Raw genomic sequence first — 16,408 nt, 5'->3', positions numbered from 1 at the left:
CTTTATTTTTAGTTATGTGTATCTCTGTGTGTGGTGTGCTCACGTGTGTGTGCTTGTGAAAATTCATCTTACTATTGGTAGTCACGATAGCTCTTCAGCTCTTTATCACAGAAGGGCTAACAAAGGGCTCATCCCTGGATAATGGCGGATTATTTTTTTTTCTCTTCTTAAAGACTGTGTTATGTCACAATGACAATAATTCATTATTAAGAGAAACACCTTTTCCAAAAGTGTCAGGTCATCCATGAGTCACACAACTCTAGAAAGAATTGTTTCAAAAACTACTGGATCACAGATATTTTTATAACTGAATTTTACTTCATTGATTTTGTTAAAGTATGTGCATGTTAATGTATTTAGAAGAATTATTCTAGAAAGAGTCCATTAACTTTATCACACTGACAAAGAAGTTTATGGTTGGAAAACAACAAAAACAAAAAAATATTTGAGTTCTTTGAGGCAGGAAAATAAAGTTCCCATTAAAAGTTTTAGACTATTTTCCCATCTGGCAGCTATGTCTACACTCTTTCCCAAGGGATGACTGTTACATTCCTATAGTGAATTACTAGTTTGAGGCTCTCACTGCTTCTTCGGTTACTGATCCACTGAGTAAAGTAATGGAACTGGAGTTAGGAAACATGGAGTTTTCTAGTCCTCAACCTGCCTCCAAAAATAATCCATTAACTTCTATTTGTAAAATCGTAATTGTGTAATAGGCACTGTTCTAGGAAATACACATGCATGGCAGGAGAATATGTCAAAGTACAATTTGTAACAATGCTACTTCTGTTATTGAAGTATTTCTTGTACTTTGTGAATATCCCTGTTTCCTTCCCCACTGGCTCAACACAGATGCCTAAGCATGGCTCCCAGTATATTTCATAAAAGGAGATTGCTTTGGACATTGGTTCAAGTTAACAATACCTAGTGTTTCTTTTTTATCAACTAACAGAAGTCTTGAAATATGCAATCCCAAGATGTTATCATTTCTAAAAAAGTTGTCCAATACCAAGACTCATTCTAGCTTTATATTGTGCTGTAATTATTATATTGTCCTGTTATTAGTTCATCCTCATAGTAAGGCAATGGACACTCTTCACAGGCAGCATATCAGTGCCCAAGTTAGGAAGAAGGGGAGAATGGTACATAATAGACATGCCAAGTTGGTATGTTGTTTTTTAATCAAAAAAACAATAACTTATTTGGAAGTTCCACCAAGTCGATTTCTACTTATATCATATTTGCCATATTCTAGACATAAAGCCAATTCTAATCACAAGGGAATCTTAACAGTTGAGATAAGTGTTTTAACTGGGAAAACTGTCGCCCGGAATTTCACTGGAGTTCCAATATAAGAAACAAGTAGAGAAGATATATTGTGTAAGCAATCAATAGTGTCTGCTATATTGTGGAAATAGAAAATAAATGCAATAAGATATTAGAATTTTATCTTTCAAAGCTAAACTAGGAGAGAGAGGAAAATATCGTGGGTCCCCATAGGCTATGGTTGTGTGTCTGTGTGCTCCTGGACTAGATAAAAAATTTCATGTAGTGAGAAATGGTAAAGAGGAGAAGCATATGACTGAGAGATCTGAGCATCATTTATCTGAGCCTGAAAATTTTTTAGATATCTATTGGATCCATTCTGTTGAGTGAATCTGCATTGATCACCTTGGGCGTGTATATTCAGAGAGGTGGATCTACGAAGCGAAGTAAAGTCTCCAACATATGGTCAATGTGGGATTAGAGTAAATCTGTTTGAAGACACCCCCCCACCAAGTCTGACTTGGTAATAAAACACACTGCTCTGTTCTATACGCTTTTCTTCATTTACTTTTCACAATAGTGTGGTCCTATTATGGGGAACACTAAATAAATAACAAAAGTAAAGACACCCAGTGAGCTATAAAAGCAACCTTGCCCATGTCAAAAGTCTAGGCAATAGGAGTGAAGGCTTGCAACCATTACATTACCCAGGCTCCTACACATCATGCTACATTGTCCACATGAAATTCAGACTCTTCCATCCATGTTATGGTTGAAACTGATGGTTTTGAAATGTCTTCCAGTTCCATAAAAAGTTCTGTGGTCAAGATATGTTAGGTTGAGTGACACAGTCCTACATGGATAAGAGACCATGAACACTAATTATAACGTACAATGAGACTCAACTAATCTCTAAGTAGAACTGGTCATCTGTGCCTTTCTGTCTTTGTGCAGGAAAAAAGATTGCAAGGCAAGCTCCAAAAATGAGTTGAGACAACACTCCAAAACAATACTAATGTGTCATATTAGAAAATTGTAAGATGTAACTGAATTATTACTTTTATGCAACATTTATGGCCAAATATAATATCCTCATCTCTAGTTCATATATTTGAGTTCTTTTGCAACATGAATTAAATACCTATGTTATGAACTGATAACAGTAAGGTGCAATTTACTGTAGCTTGCTGGGTCTTGGTTGCAGCATAGGAGCAAGGAATATTGGCATTTTCCTTAGCATCAACTATTGGCCTTTTCTTTAGCATTGTCATGTGTCCACATGACAATTGTCCTTTCCTCAGTCTAAAGCCACTCATAAATGTAAGAATGTACAATGTTTCATTTGATCACCTTTTCTGCTTTTTAACATCTTTGCAAATTTTAGTATGTGCTCAATATTCTTAATATGGGAAAACATATACTTAGAGAACAGTCTGCTAAACATGTATTTTTAATGAAAAAAATAGTAATCAGAAGTTTGTTGCTATTGAAAATTTAAAATATTTAGTAAATTGTAAACTACAAATATAGAGCTATTTAGTATAATATAACAGCAATGTCAATAAAAGGATACTTTGTCCTTGAATTCTTTACTAAAAAACCAAATCCAGCAGGTATTAATGCTGATCTATTCATGTAACATGGTATGTACTGGAGAAGTTAAGGAGATAAACTGAGTTTATAGATTTGTTTTCTTCTTCACAGAGGTCATTCAAATCCAGAAAGATTGTTTACAAGAGAGAATCTCATTGCAATTGAAATAAATGATCTTGGTAACTCAAGGTAAAAACTGTTCATTTATTTTATGTATTTCAATCAATTTAAGTTCAGCTCCAGGTTTTTTTTTCTTGAAAAATATTTGACATTCCTTCTTATAAAAATGGATTGTTAAAAACAAAGTTTTTTAGGGATATATTGTTTAAAGCAAAGACAGTATAGTAAACAACAACAAAAAAATGACAATCACAAAATCCAGTAATGAAAGACTTCATGTTTTCTTCCTAACAAAAAAGTGTCACTACTATGGTGGAACAGTGAATGATCTGTTGACTAAACTAATCTGTCATGAATTCTGGACTCAGTAAACTTCACTCCCCAAATCTGTGGCTTAATATAATGTTATTGAAAATATTAACCAAGCAGAATATTATAGAGAAGTACAATGCAATGCCATTTGTTCTAATATTCAAAAACAAATTTAAATCTCTTCTTCTTTCGAATCATTCAATATGAGTCAAGATACCTGGCTTATAGAAGGTATAAAATAATGTTGTAAGAAATGAATAAACAATGACTACATTATCTCACTTAACCTTCACAATTATATAATGAAGTAGTTTCTATCATTACCCTCTTTTTATCATTATTTGTAATCCTTTAAAAGATTTTATTTATTTATTTTTAGAGAGAGGGGAAGGGAGAGAGAGAGAGGGGAAGGGAGAGGGAGAGAAACATCGATGTGAGAGAGAAACAACCATCAGTTGCCTCTCATACACACCCTGATTGGGGACTGAACCTGCAGCCCAGGCATGTACCCTGACCAGGAATTGAACTGGTGACCTTTTCACTTTGCAGGATGATGCCCAACAACTGAGCTGCACCATCAGGGCTCATTATCCCCTTTTTGTAAATGAGGAGCTTGAGATCCACACATCAAACAGCCTATAGAGTAAATGCTGGATTTGAACTGAGGCAGTGTGACTCCTGAGTCTGCTTCCTTAGCCATTATTTTTTCTTGATGGTATATTGACCTTGTAGCTATGTTTGAATCACATCGATTTTACCTTGAGCCTAATAGTTGTTCGGGGTTTTCTTACTGAAAGAAGAAACATAATAATTCATGGCCTCATTTAGTAAAATATCACTTTAGCATGATAAATTTTACGTTGCCTTAGAGAAACTGTGAAGTCAGCCAAAGTGTGCATTTGAACTTCTCAGCTGGCAGGTTGACCTCTTTCATTCATCTTCTGAGTACCTTTCCCAGGTGGCTAGGGCCCTCATGCTTCCCTCCTACTTCTCAGAGGTGACTTTCTACCTTTCCCATCCTCAGACCCTCACATGTCTGTTGAGAACTATACACGAGCCTTGGCCTCCTGACCCTGACCCGTCATCACTCTCAGAACTGCTCCCTTCCCAAGCGGATGAGAGCCATATCCAGGTAACTCAGAGGCTGACTCACGGAGTGAGGGGCAGAGGGTCAGTACACTCAGCATGGGCCTGAGCTAAGGAATAACATTACAAGTCATGAGAAGAGATTACAAAATATATACTTGGGCTCAAAGAAGAATAAATATCTCCTTTTGAGTTTATTCATGAGTAAGCCAGGGTTGATGACAGGGGAACTCACTGCCTCTGAAGCAGCAGCAAAGCTTCTTGTCCCTGAAGGATCCAAAGAGCAGCTTGACTGACACTTGGTGGGTATATTGTAGAAAGAACTCAAGCATTTAAAGTGCATTTAGGAGGGATTGAGCAAAAAGTAAAAAGGACTCATAGACATGGGCAACAGTGTGGTGATTAAGCAGGGAGAGCTGTATAAGGGGACTAAGTAGTAATAAAAAAGACAACACAGAAAACAAGAAAAAAATAAAGTGCATTTAGATTAGGTGAACTTTGAGGCCTCTTCCAGACTTGCATGCCTCTACTAGGTATTTAAAGACTTTTTTTTTAATGGACATTGTCACTTATGAAAGCACAAGAGATGTGAGTTTTCAAAATTTGAAGAAAATTAAAACACAAAAGTCTAGAATGAAAAACCAGACCAAATCTTTACACTTCATGATGCCCAAGGTGGGGACAGTAGGTTAGGAACTGTTCAGTGATGCTCTGTTGGCCACCCACACATGTTGATTTATCAATGGCCTGGCACAGTTATAAAATCATTAGACTAGGCACTCGAACTTCGCTGCTTTAAATACTACTATAGTGGTATACTAGATTTTGTAGATAAAAAATGTGGTCAGATCTTTGCTAGGCATGTGACATGATAAAAATAAGACATAATAGCTCAGTCCCAACACAATACAGGTTTGTTCAAAACATAGTTTATTGTAGAGATGGAGAGAGAGAGAGAGAAAGGGAGAGAGAAATAAATATATCCATTGCTACTATTATTTTGTACAGATATTTTTAAAACAATATTTAGTCTCAAATATCGAAGGAATATAAGCATTGAAACCTAATAAATTCAACTTTTTTGCCAATAATTGTTAAAAGATAGTTCATTTGTTTTTTTAAATTAATTTTAAGACAGAGAAAGAAGAAGGAAGGGAGAGAGAGAAACATCAATTTGTTGTTCCACTTATTTGTGCATTCACTGGTTGATTCTTGTTTATGCCCTGTATGGGGATTAAACTAGCAATCTTGGTATACAAGGTGATGCTCTAACCAACTGATCTACCTAGCCAAGGCTAGTTAACTTGTTTTTTGTTTACATTATATATCTGGAAAATATGTTGTATTTTAATGAGTAAAGTGCCTTTTACATAACTTTTGTGAATCATTTACAAAATCTATTAGTATTTATTTTTTCTAAAATAAAATTAATTAGAATTATGTTGCCAAATTAGACAAAAAATAAACAATTTTTCTAGGCATTCTACATTTTAAAGAATGTTGTCTCAATTAGTGAATATTTACACAAGATAAATTTTGCTTAAATGTTTTGAAAACTATGATCTGATTGTTTCTCCTAATAACCACACACATTATTTAAAGAAACTCATTAAAAGTAATAAGTAATAATATATGGTATATACATTGTAATATACAATTAATCTATCATAATATCGTCATATATAATATATATTATGCTGCATGTTATATATGTGTTTGTATATATATATAAAATATAGATAAAGTTACAGAAAAAGGAGCTACTGTTCAGAACTACATTGTCAATTTTAAAATCTAAATTTTCTTTCTAGACTGTGGAGAGAATAGGGTACTTGACAATTGCTACTGGAAGCATCAGCCTCAATATATTTCTACAAAGAAGGTGTCTCAGACCTTCCAGAACTCACAAATGAAGATATGGCCCAGGATCACTCTTCATCAAAAAGTATTTATTTCTATTTCCATCATCAAAGGCAGTTTAAAATTCTTTCTTTCCTGCGAGGCATAAGCACCACAACTGCACCTTGCCTGCCTGTTCGTCACTCATTCCCAGTACGCCCCAGGAGAGTGTGGATCAGAGCACACCCTCAGTAAAGATCTGGTGAATCGATGCCTGATTAAGACCTTTCTTGGACATCATGGAGACATAGAGAAAGAGCATTCTGTAGTTGAGGATCCTGCAATCTTTGTGAAAAGGAATTTTGCTCCAATGAAAGTAAGCTAAAAGCTGTGTTTCTAATTATAGCCCACATCATATACTACTCCAAATATAGGGGGAAAAAAAACCCTCCAAAATGTCAGGGGAAAAATATAAATGCCCTGTGACATATCTACAATCCCATTATTTCAAGAATATGTTGATAAAACTTTGTTATCAGAATGTCTCAAGAATCAAATCTCAGGATATCCTTCTTGCTATTTAACTTAATTTTCTTTTTTATTCAAAAGCTTTATACTTCTCATGGCAGTGGCAAAATGAAATTTCTCTAAGTTCACAGAAAGAGATTCCAGCGATATCAATCCAGTGTTTGCATATTTACAGAAGAAACATGTTCTCTATAATTTTGGGAAAATCCTCAATAACCTTTGTATAATACTTTAGGAAAAAAATTGTGTGCAAGCTCTCTCTTCTAACATTACCAGGTACCTAGTGAGCTATCCTCTTATCCTCACAACTATTAGTGAATGAACAAGGTAGCAAACACAAAAATATTCATACACACCATTCCCTCAATCGTGTTAATGTAAAGTTATTTGTGACGCTGTAAAATATAATCAGGATTTACTGATACCAAATATTTTGAATGACAATGGCAGTTTCTGGGCTTCATTCTTATAGCATTTGAACAACATCTTCTCTAAAAATGACATTTCCTCTTGCATAATTGTCATGTATTTTAATCTGTAAATAGAATTCATTGATTAGGCAAAAGTACATCGAATACTTTCTATGTACCAAGCATTCTGCTAAGCCTTAGAGTTAAAAAAAAAAAAGCGAATAAGGTGATGTCTTGCTATCTCAAGACATACAAATACATAATTGCAGTACAATTCCATAAACACCATGACGGAGGCATTTGTGGCATTTAAGGGACAGCAATAATATGAAAGAGAGATGCCTTTACAAAGAGAGAGTTTATAGTTTTCTACCTCCATAAGTATCCCTGAAGGAATGTAGTCATTTTTTAAATTATAATTTATTATGCTATTACAGTTGTCCAAACTGTCCCCCCTTCACTCCCCTCCACCCAGCATCCCCCACTCCCTCAGGCAATCATCCTACCCTTGTTCATGTCCATGGGTCAGGTGTAGGTTCTTTGGCTACTCTATTTCCTATACTGTAATTTACATCCCCATGGTTATTCTGTAACTACCTGTTTGTACTTCTTAATCCCTTCACCTCTTCACCCATTTCCTTACACCACCCTCCCACCTGGCAACCATCAAAATGGTCTTCATATTCATGATTTTGTCTCTGCTCTTCTTGTTTGTTAGTTTTTTAGATTAAGTTGTTGATACATATGCATTTATTGCCATTTTATTTTTCATAGTTTTGATCTTCTTTTCCTTAAATAAGTCCCTTTAACATTTCATATAATAATGGTTTGGTAATGATGAACTCCTATATTTTTTCCCCCTCTGGGAAGCTTTTTATTGGCCCTTTGATTCTATCAAACACTTGTCTGAATGGAATCAAAGTTATGGATGACTTGTTTGGAAAAGCACTATCTTTGCTGGGTAGAGCTATCTTGGCTGTTGGTCCCTGCTTTTCATGACTTTAAATATTTCTTGCAAATCCTTTCTAGCTTGTAAAGTTTCTTTTGAGAAATCAGCTGACAGTCTTACAGGAATTACCCTGTTGAACTAACTGCTTTTCTCTTACTGTTTTTAAGATTCACTCTTTATCTTTAACTTTTGGCATTTTAATTACGATGTATCTTGGATTGCACCTATTTGCATCTATCTTGTTTGAGACCCTTTGTGCTTCCCAGACTTGCTTGTCTATTTCCTTCACCAAATTAAGGAAGTTTTCTTTCATTATTTTTTTTCAAATAGATTCCCAATTTCTTGCTCTTTCTCCTTTCCTTTTGGCACCCTTATGATGTGAATGTTGGAATGCCTGAATTTGTCCCAGAGACTCCTTAAAATATCTTCACTTATTTTTTTATTCTTTTTACTTCTTGTTGTTCTGATTGGTTGTTTTTTGCTTCCTTATGTTTCAAATCATTGATTTGATTCTCAGATTTATCCACTTTACTGTTGTTTCCCTATAAATTGCTTTTGATTTCAATTAGTGTATCCTTTATTTCTGACTGGATCTTTTTTATGCTATTGAGGTTCTCACTAAGTTTCTTGAGCATCCTTATAACCAGTGTTTTGAACTCTGCATCTGATAGATTGCTTATTTCCATTTTGTTTCATTCTTTTTCTGGAGTTTTGATCTGTTTTTTCATTTGAACCATGTTTCTTTGTCTCCTCATTTTGTCACCCTCAGTGTGCTTGTTTCTATGTATTAGGTAGAGCTGTTATGACTCCTTGTCTTGGTAGCATGGCACTTGTAGTAGGTGTCCAGTATGGTCTAGTTGCACAACCTCCCCTGTCCCAAGCTGGATACTCAAGGCGCAACCTTCTTATCATCCGAGTACACCCACCTCTTGTAGTTGAGCCTTAATTGCTATTTGCATGTCAGTTGGAGGGATTTACCCAGGCGAGTCTGCTGCAAGGACTGGCTGTGACCACTGATCACAGCCCTCCACCATCCATGGAGGATCAGCTGTGTGTAGACAGGGTGGTGATGCACCAATGTGGTCTGTAGCTATGCCCTGGGTATGCTGGCTCTTGGGTTTCCTGGGTGGTGCAGGCCACGCCCAGCTCCTACCTGTGTCCTGCTCAGGCCTCGCTTGCCTGAGCTGTAAAGCAATCTGAGATGGCTACTACTTATATTGGACTTGGAGAATCCCAGGCAAAGCCAAGCTGTGAATCTAGGCTGGCTGCTGCTAGTCCTGGTCCTGGGGCCATGCAGCAAGAGGTACAGGGGCTTAGGGCTCTTTAAGCCTAGCTGTTGTTTATTTGAAAGGATTTAGGAAGTTCTGAAATATGAGCCAAGACCAGACATTTCTATGGAAAAGCAGCTTGCGTGGCCTGTAAGTTGGGTGGGATAGAGTCTCTGGGGATCTTCAAGGCAGGGCAAATTGTATTAGCTAGGTTGATGGAGTCTCAGATACGGCACCAGCCTACTGCCTCTGTGGTTCTGTTGAGGGAGTGTTCAGGAAATGGACAATGGCCTCTGCTCGCCTTTCTGTCTGATAAAAAGCTGTTCCCCAGCTCTTGCATTGATGCCAGACACTTCAGTTTTTCTATGTATATCATTGGTGCTTTTCAAGCTGCTATCCCAGTTGAAGCTCAGAGTGTGAGTCTGAGTAAGTCTGTGTGTGGTACTTTAAAAGGAACCGCTTAGGACTCCAGAATTCTTCCACTGACTCAATCCCAACTGGTTTTTGCAGCCAGAAGTTATGGGCATTTATCTCGCTGGGTTGGGTGGCCTGATGTAAGGTTGGGACAGCTCACTCCTGAGATATTGCTCTCGAAGTTCTATCCACCACACATGGACATGGGGCCAGCCTGTTTTGCATCTGTACTTCTCCTACCAGTCTGGATGGATGTGGTTTCTTTAATTCCATAGCTGTCAGACCTCCATTCAAATCAATTTCTGACAGTTCTGAGCAATGGTTGTTCTATATTATAATTGAAATTTTGATGTGGTTGTGCAAATAGGCAAGCTGTGTTTACCTATGCCACCAACTTGACCATGAATCTACTGAATATTTTGGGAGATAGCCATTTTGATGAAAAAAAGATGGTATTCCATGTATTGTATGCCTTATTAATAAAGAAAGAACTTCACACATAAGCAAAGGATTTGTAAATCCTTTCTCTCTCACTTAAGTGTTTGAAAAGTTTAATTTCACCCTGGTAAACTCAGCCAGACACAGTTTTCACCCTGTCTCAGTTCCCTCCTCCCTCATTGGCAGGGAGGCTGAGAGTTGGCTGTAATGATTGGGCTTCCCTCTTTTGATTAAACTTGTTCTGGTCCATACTAGGCTACTGTTGGGTCTATTAGTTGTTTTATTTCAGATCTATTTTTATAGGTCAAAGACAACTTATAAAAAACCAGACCTGTTATTTTGAACAGCTTCCTTTGAAAGCTCCCTCATGTATTCTCCTCCTGGTCTCTGAACTTTGTGAACTTAGATATTTGTTTTCTCTTTCCCCCTTTTATGGATGACTTGTTTGGATGTCTGCTATGATTTCTAATTTGTAATATCTGAAAGACACTGATACTCTGATTACATTGCATACTTCTCAGATGTCACCAGATTAAAAACAAACAAACAAACCAAAAACAGGAATATGAAAAGCGTGTCCAGTTAAAGAAAGTAGTATGTTCAAAATCATTGAAGTACAGATACCAGCCTTCTGGAAAAAGACAGAAGTTTAATAATGTAACTGCATAGGAACTTCATTTCTTTAATAGGATTTTTTTTATGAAGTCAAGACATTGCCCAGTTTAATGGCACCATGACTCACTTGCCTCCTTTCAACCAGACCCTTCCACCTTTGCACATACCATACCCACTCCCTTAATCATTAAGCCCTAAGACATCTGGTACTGGTGAGCTTCAAACTGTTTTAAGAATAAGGCCTTATGTCTGTTGATTAAGGGAACAGAGTTTCCTTCAAATTAAAGATAACATCTTGACCTCAGTTGTATTTCAGCCCCAGGCCCATAAAAGGAGAATGACCTCACTGATCACACACGCAAGAAACCAGAGAGACTGACACCATGGCTGACATCAGCACCTGACACAATGGTCAAACTACTCCCTTCTCTGGCCTCAATGAATCAGTAAGCCCAGGACTCCTACTTCCTTAGCCACCATATCTAGTGATTTTTTCCCCTATACAATCTATCTCCTGCAGCCCACCTGGGAGCTAAGTGACACCTCTATCTCTGGGCTTGGTGCCACTTCCTTAAATAAACCTATACTTTCTTTCCTGCAAAATCCTGTTTACTTTTTATTGGGCTTTGATGCACTCAGGCAAACAAATCCCTTCAGTTCAGAAACAGTGAGAGTGAAATATTGTAATTATTGCTGCCTTTAAATTGGACATGGTGACTAGGCATGTGTACAGACAAATCATGTAAGCTGTATAAAAGGACATAATAAAACCAATGTCATGAGGGTCATTGTGAAGATTAAGTGAGAATGTATATACAGTGCTACCTATATAAATGATGTTCTTTTTCCTTTTGCGTGTAAAAAGACCACATAATACTATAGTAGCATGTGTAACACTGTAATGTTGTAACCTGTTACTCTTCTTTTTTTTAAATTTGATCTCCACTTGTGGGTCAGAATTCCCTTAACTACTTAGTGGTTTCATGCTCACACATTAATTTCACTCCACTTCTAATTATAGTTTAAATCTTTACTTATCTAAGATAAAAAGCAATCTAACACAAAAGTGGAAACCTTTACTCTTTTAGCTATATAAACATTTCACTTGAGAATATGATAAAAATAGGAACTTGGGTATTACTTTATCTTGATACATATCCTGACCTATTTGTCTCAAACTTCATATCTTGACCTATTTCTCCCCACACGCCCATCCCACTCACTTAATTTCTTTTTGGTTTTCCAGATGTCCCATTATACAGTTTCCAATAACATTCTTTCCAACAGAAAATGTCAATCCACTTTGTACTTACCTTCCTTCTATTATGTTTGATCCACTAATTTAACAACTATGTCCAAAAGCTACTGTTAGTCAGGCATTATTTAGGTGCTGGAGAAAAAACAAAATCCCATCCTTCTGAAACATACATTTTAATGGAGGATAAAGGAAATAAACAAATATACAAAATCACTGAATAATATCAGGTACTGCTAAGTACTTACCACAATAAATATTTGGTAAATTCAGTATATTAAGAGATGGAGAGTGACAGTTTATCACAAAATATTCCTCTTTAATATAGGTGTTTTTAATTTCACATGAATGTAATCACAATCTAACTTGGGATTTATTTAATTCAACTCTCATGAACTAAGCAATGTTTTCATCTTAGTGCAAAGGTTAACTTGAGTCTAAGACAGTGAAGTTCTTAGTAAAATCATGTTCACATTTTACACCCACTTAAACATCTAATTATTAACAAAGGATGTGTATAACCAAGCTATTAATTTTAAATGGTATAATTAGTTCATGCCTTGGAAAGAAACTTAGATTCTTAGAAAAAATATTTCTAATGTTTAATAAAAATTTAAATTTATCTAACATTGTTTTAATTCTTTTAAGATGAGAAGGAACTCAGTTTTCAAAGTCTTAACATTCTAATTATGTATTTCAAAGTCTAACTAACCAAATGTAAGTTGAAAATGAGTTTAATCTTTGTAAGAATTAGTTCAATCCTGATAACTTTTTGATGTACTTAATTATAATAATGAATGTACTGTAACATTTGCAGGCAGTGTTGTATAATTTTTTACCTAAATTCTACCATTTGTTATCAGCTCAATGCAAGACTTGGGATTTTTGTTTTTCTGTTTTTTGGTTAGTTACTTTTTTGTGTGTCAAAAACTAAAACAGAGATTGGCATTAGAATTTTGTTTAAAAGATGTTCACTGCCCTGTCTAGTTGTAGCTCAGTTGGTTAGATGCTGTCCCACAAAGCAAAAGGCCACTGATTCAAATCTGGGTCAGGACACGTGCCTGGGTTGTATGTTCATCCTGGTTGGGGCACATAAGAGAAACAACTGACTAATGTTCCTCTCCCTCTTTTTCTCTCTCCCCCTCTCTCTCTCTCTTTCCCTCTCTCAAGAAACAAATAAATGAAATCTTAATAAAAGATGTTTGCCTTACAAACATACCTAGTGTCTATATTTTGGTATCTAAATTCCATTCCCTACCCAAAGGAATAAAACAGAGATCTTTGAAGAAATGACTGAATTTAGGACCATATCAGAGAAGATACATGAATTAGAAAATAATCAAGTATACTAAAACATCTATATGAAGACAAGGTAAAAGGAAATAGAAGACAGCTTGAAGAGGCTCTCACTGACTAAATTTGAGAAATACATGAACATACACTAAAGTAAATAAAGGCAGCAATGGTTTACAATCTAATTCCTAAGAACAGAGTGGCAAATATAAATATAAATATAAATATAAAAGAAATAATGAAGTTAAAAAAAATCATCATTTGGGACCTGTTGGGAATCATCCCACCTAGTTTCAGGGACTGCATCCTCGCCAACAGGTGAGAGGGCCCCAAGGCTGGAGCTCAGCAAGGAGGCCTTGGGGAAATAGGCCACTGGGGAGACAAAACCTGTCCCTCTGGCAGGGGTACAGCTCCTGCCTCCCTCACATCACCTTGCTTGTTACCGGAGGATGGCTGGTTAGTCAATGACATGTAAGACCCCTTGATGGCCTGGGCAACCTAACACAGGCAAAGTCACATGGGGGCCACCAGGGAAGGACTTGGGGGCCATGAAAAGGGGCAAAAGACCCTCACCCCTCAGCTTTGTCATAGCCAGAGTCCTCATTCTATTTGAAAGAAGTCTTATCTCTTGACTGCTTTACCCACCACCTGACTGGGTAAGTAAAACAATATTAAAGGCATATACAGCCCTAAACTGGATCAGGTGATTCCTGGGGACAATTAGGCCTGGAAAAGAAATGCATTAAATCCTATGAAACTTACTTTGCTAAGAATGCCCTCAAGTCAATGAGTACTGATGGTTGGGGTTGAGCATTTAATGTGATCAGTTTCCCAGGTTTCAGTGTTGAATGGGTGACACCCTGTATACCAGACCCTGATCTGAGGCAAGTTTCTGTATTCCTTCAATCATAGCTTTTTGACATTGATTGATGAGCTTTGCATGCACACTGTATACCCTTGAGCATATCTTCTCAATAAAAGACACTTCAAGAGAAGAGAAGGGCTTGGGGCATTCTCCACTAGAGGAATTGCCACCCTCTTTCCCTGGTAGACCAAGAAGTGTCTGGAATGGCTTATTTTATTTTCCTCTATCCATGGTGACACGAGGGGGACTCTGTGCCAGATGCGGTAACCCCCCATCAAGGACCAATTTACTAAAAATTAATTCATACAAGGATTATTAATAGCTGCCAAATTGGTGGAAGGAGATGGAGTTGAAAATAAACATCATATTTACACAGTCTCAAAGTATTCCCTCTTAAAAATTCATCCACTAAGGCTCTCCCATTCATTGGTAAAAAATACATTTATTAGCCAAATTCCCCCAAGAATGTAAGATTTCAATTAGTCATAAAGTATAAGATAAAATCTTTTTGCATAAGTTCATTAGTATATCTAATATGCTAAAGTGTAAATAAATAATAAATGCATTAAAAGAAACACATTTACAATAAAGCACGGAAATATGCAGATAACAATAAGGAAAGAATTACAGTAAATACACTTTTGCTAACAAAATCTTATCTTGAATTTCAAAGTTTTTAGTTACGTCAAAAGAATTACAGGTGTCTCATTACATTATTCAGGTTTTCTAAATAGTTGTGAACACAAGGCAACCAATAAGTTGTTTCTTTAGATAAAAACTTTCTATAGTAAACTTGCTATTTCTCTCTTAGCTGGTTTCATAGTAATTATGTCAAACTTAATCAGTGAAAGTATTCAAATGGCTATTTGATATTGATAGGCAAGTTCATAAATATTCTTTTGGTTTTTCCTCCTATCTCTTAGTCAATCTCACCTTTTCTTACTCTATACTCCCCATTATTCATTTTTATTCAAACATATGACTTCAAGTACTGTGACACAATAGTAAGAAGTTAGGAAAATTTCTGGGCAAATGGAGTAGGGAAACTGAGACAAGAAAATTAAACAAAAGCCAAGCAATTTGAGCAACATACAGCCAGCTGGTGAATCACAAAACCTTATCACTTCTAACTAAGGATATTTGAGATCAAATGGTTTATACTTCTCCTCCCTAACCAAAGAATACATAGCTTAAATTTCTCTGGTCTGTGAAACAGAAAACAAGCACCTAATTAATGCCATTTGTGCCAACTAAACTCAAGGAGAGATGAAGTCAGGGGAACAAATAGCAAAAAACCCATTAAAAGAGAGAAAGACCCAAGATAAAAGTAAAACGATATTAACAGACAAAAAATAATCTAATTCTCCCCGTGTTTCCTCATTTTGAACCATCAGCACATTAAAAATGCACCTGGAATACTAATAAATACTATGCTGAAACTCTGCCTTAAGATTTTCATCTGCGTAAGAAAGACAAAACACCCTCAGGACAAAGACTCAGGCCAGCTTGCTCTAGAGCAAGCCCATGTGCCTACACAGGCATAAACATTGTATTTCCTCCCAAACTCTAAGAGTTCCCAGGAGACTTGAAGCCAGAGGAGCAGGGGGCAGCTTGACCTGGGCTTACCCCCAATTCTGTCTCCAAGGCCCCTTTTGCTTTGATCTCCCAGTGAGCTAAAAGCAACCCCGCCTTGGCTCAATTCTGTCTCCGTGACATTCACTTCTCAGTGAGCTAATAGCAGCCTTGCCTTGGCTCACTCCTTTCCTATAACTTTTCTAGGGAGCCAAAGCAGAACACAGTCTAGGCTCTCCCCTCTCACTCCCCTGTTACTTCTTCTACGCTTAGTCCTTCCTTTGTGTCACTGTCCCCAGCTTTAATAAACATACTCTTAAAGTCACCTGGACTTGTAGTGTGAAATCTTCCCTACATGAAGTCAAGAACCCACACACTACAGGCCGGACTGAGGCAGGCTTGTTCCAGGCTGGTCCCTGGCCAGGATCATTAGCACTGACTCAGGGATGACTCATACATTTTTATCACCATCCCAGTCCTGCTTCCCGAGGTCCAAATTTGTAGATGCAGTTGCCTCTTTAACAACTCTTCCTGGTTCTTCCAAAGGGGTGTCAGTCTCTAATTTCCATGATTGGTACCATGTCC

The 16,408-nt window shown here is 36.8% G+C and overlaps 1 pseudogene; it reads right to left on the bottom strand.

Moving 5' to 3' along the window:
* LOC129078816 (succinate dehydrogenase [ubiquinone] iron-sulfur subunit, mitochondrial-like) overlaps positions 1-16,408 on the bottom strand; it is a 173,098-nt pseudogene that overhangs the window by 82,664 nt on the left and 74,026 nt on the right.

The sequence above is a fragment of the Pteronotus mesoamericanus genome, unplaced genomic scaffold, assembly GCF_021234165.1.
Source record: "Pteronotus mesoamericanus isolate MK-2021 breed Mesoamerican mustached bat unplaced genomic scaffold, CSHL_Meso_final contig_74, whole genome shotgun sequence".
NCBI classification, from domain to species: Eukaryota; Metazoa; Chordata; class Mammalia; order Chiroptera; family Mormoopidae; genus Pteronotus; species Pteronotus mesoamericanus.
Note: the sequence above shows the minus strand (reverse complement) of the source record. Positions and strands in the feature narration are given on the sequence as shown.